Source organism: Colius striatus, chromosome 2, assembly GCF_028858725.1.
Source record: "Colius striatus isolate bColStr4 chromosome 2, bColStr4.1.hap1, whole genome shotgun sequence".
Classification (NCBI taxonomy): domain Eukaryota; kingdom Metazoa; phylum Chordata; class Aves; order Coliiformes; family Coliidae; genus Colius; species Colius striatus.
Genome location: NC_084760.1, coordinates 67967176 through 67970920, shown reverse-complemented (window position 1 = coordinate 67970920; position 3745 = coordinate 67967176).

Below are 3745 nucleotides of genomic sequence, written 5' to 3'. Positions count from 1 at the left end.
CGCGGCCGCCTGCCAGCAAAGGTGCGGCGCGGGCGGCGCCCGGCGGGCCCTCAGCCGCCCTGTGGGAGGCGCGGTGCGGGGCTGTGGCGGCGCAGAGGGCCGCACCGAGCCTCGCTGCCCGCGAAACCGGGGCAGAGTCGAGGAGCGCGCCGTCCCTCCAGGCAGGCGACTCCGCGGGCAGCTAGGGCGCGACCCTGCCGTGGTGCCACCCGCGGCACGACGGGAGATGTAGTGCTGGGGCGGGGATGGCAGGACCGGGCGGCAGAGCTGTGACCACCGGGCCAGGAAGTTATCCGCCCGCGCTCCGGCGGGTAAACAGCGTGTTCCACCGCCCTGCCCTGCCTTGCCCTGCCCGGACAGCTGAGCGGAGGAGAAGGGGGAGCGCTGCGTTGTTGGCCCCACTGACATCCTTTAGCCTGGACCCGCCAAATGTGGCTGCCACGTCACCCTCCCCTCAGCCCCATCCTTCCGTGTCAGGCCCTCTCCCCACTTTGTCTGCTTTACTGCCCATTCCTTCCCTGGCATAGCGCGACCACAGTGTTTTCATTCTACACGAGGCTACCTCATTCCACGTCAACAGCCCTGAGCAGCCAGCCCCAAGCATTGTCAGCCCCAATCATTGTGTTACTCCCTTTGGTACCCAGCTGGCAGAGGACCCCACAGGACTCAGCTACGAGGTGTACCAAGTGAAGGGAGCCAGGGAGGATGCTAACTGACAGTGAGATGAGACCTTGCAACTGGAGAATCTTAACTGTATATTGAGAAGATCTGATAGTGAAGCCACTTGATACCTGGAAAAGAAATGTGAGAAGCAGCAGGTGCAGCTGCTGCCACGGGAGAGGCAATGGCCACAGCAGGACAATAGAGGTCCCAGGCCTGCAGGTAGGGAGAGAGGGGCATGAGGGGACAATGGATTGCTCATCTGACCTCATTTGGGCACTAATTCCAGCACTCTGGTTATATTTGCACCCTGTTTTGTCAAGCACTGTTTGCTGGGGATTTAATGTGAGTGGTCCTAAGAGACATCACAGAATTGAGCACAAGGGAGAAGGATGCACATTGTAAATATTGCCTTGCACAGAGTGCATTTAGCGGCCTCCAGTTCTTATGGTGATGAGCTACAACACGTCTTCTTGCCCTGCTGGATTATTCATGCTTTCCTTTCCTACAGAGCATCCTGATGGCATCCTGAAGTTCCTCCAAGGTGTTTGAAAAGCAATAGGTGTTGCAGATCTCCAACCAAAAGGCTTGCAGATCATCAATGTTGTTGCTCTGTTGTTAGGTTTCATTTCTTGTCACAGCTGTTGCCTGTTTTAGTAGCTGGATTCCCAAGGAAACAAAGCCCATATGAGCACAAAGGCGGAGTACTCACAGCCTTTGTGTGTGGGTGTGTGTGTCTGTCTGTCCTTCCTCCCCACCCTTAATAATTTTTTAATCTGTTGGTCAATTGGTCAATCTGATTTGACAGAGGGAAAGAGTCTCTAGGAGTGATTATAAACATCCTGACTAGGAGAAAAAAAAAAGTGGGTGGAACTTGCACCTTACTAGCAACCAGATAAGCCCAGCTGTGAGATGTGAATGCTTCAGAGTGTGACTGTTAGCATGGCCCAGCCCTTCTGGCAGTACCAGGACACCAGCCCTGGCCCATGCCTTTGTGTTTGAGGAATAAACAAAAACAGTTATTGGCAAACTTGAATACCAGGTGAATCTGTTGACAGAGGACAATAGATGACTAGTAGAAGAGTGAAGCTTTGACAATGAGTTTTAAGCAGTCTCTGGGCAGTCAAGCAGGAGTTGCTAAAATCTGGTATTTCCAAATATCTAGAATACATTACTCTGTCGTGCAGTGTTCAAAATTACTTAGAAACATAACATAAAACCTCTCTCCAATTTCCTAATCTAAGAAAACAGACATTAATCACATTTGAAAAACAGAATACAAAATTGCATCCCAGCAGAACTTCCCCAAGACTGATTTGCATATTGAGTTGTGCAACAGCTCAATTGCTGCCCTACCAGCTGCACAGGAGCTTTCTCTTTTCTATGTAGCAAAATCAGAACATGAAACAATTTGTTTCAGTGTTATGGTTGCTCGAAGCTTTTGGAAACATACTACTTTTATTTTTTTTCCACTCTTTTTTTGGCTATGCCATTTCCCTGTTTTCAGCAGCTACTTGGACAAAAAGCAGTCATTTTGCTTATGTCAGTGTCACAGGATATTGGAAAGAGCACTGGCATTTGAATGTTTCCCAGTAGTGGAGAGTTTTCAGACAATTGGGAGGAGTAGATGTTTGGTTTTCCACTGATTTCTGTTGGACGCAGTGAAACTTGTACGTGCCCAAAGATACTCAACAGCTTGCTAGACATCCTTGAGATGTTGTCATGAATAAAAACTGTAGGGATTTTTTTCTGAGACAATCAGTTTAAATGTATCACTGTTAAACATCTTTGACAACAGGTTATTTGCAATATTTTCCCCTTCCTTCTAGCTAACAGTTATAGCTTTTCCCCTTCCCTGTCAGTTATGTTTTCTTATGTCCAAAGAGAGTGGCACCTGCACCTGCGCAAATGTGGAGGAACAGCAACATTTTGAAATAGTGAATGGTAACAGAAAGGAGATGCAAGATTTAGTGTAGGGCAAAAAAAAAAAAACCCAAACAACAAATCAATGAGGTTTTTTTTGAAACTTAAGGTTTCACTGAGATGTTGCACATGCCTGTGCTGCAGATCCTAAGATGAGGTTGGTAACTCAGCTTTCATATGGAAAAAAGTGGGTTTTAGGACTCCTGCTTGTGAGAACAGAGCTTGAGTAGGTGGACCAGATATGATCTGTGCCTTTCTGAGTGGGCAAACCAACTGAAAACAACCACTGTAGGAGGCAGGAACTTCTCCATTAATTTTATCCCTGCTGTCTGCGGCTTTGGGCAATGAACTACTTTAATAACAGTCTTATAGTATTGTTCAGTGAGGCTTCTGCTCTGGTGCAGTATTGCCAGCTGAGACCACCTTGAAACCATACTCAAGGGAATAGAGAATGAACCTTTCCTTCTCTGGAAAAGCTCAAGTCTAATATTGCCTCAGCTGAACAATGTGAAGGGCAGACATAGAAGTGGTGGTGGGTCCAACTGAAGGACCACACTAGTGAAGCTGCTTCAACACCTACAGATTTAAGTAACAGAGTAGCATAGAGGAAGAGCCCAAGGAATTTGTCAGACACATGAAGTCACCGTATCTTTATGCCCTTAGTCATCCATGTGTAGCTCTTTGGAAACTGTTTAAGATCCCTGAGTTTACTGGCAGGACTCACAGTGTACTCTTCATGGATCCATGTGGCTTGTACAGCTTTAGAGACAAATGGCTATCTTTGCAATGCCCTCCCACGTTTAAATGACCAGCATGGGAATGTCTCCTAAAGTCTCTGCTAAAGCAACAGCACTGTGGATAATTAGAAGTGGAATCATCTCTGCATATCTTTTTGGGTTTTGTTGTATCTCATGACATGACGTACTCTTAGAGCAAGGTTGTGGGGTTGCCTTGGAGATGGAGGGCTTAACCACAGGGCTATCTGTCATACCAAAGCATTCACATTAGCCAGTATAACTGTGAGTGCTTCCAACAAGCAACGAGTGAAGTGACAAAAAGCATATGAGACAGTCACAGGGTTGCATAAACTGGGGTCAGATGTTCAATTTGAGACTGTTACATGACCAAGGAGTTTTGCAGCTGGCTGACAAAAGGAAGCAGG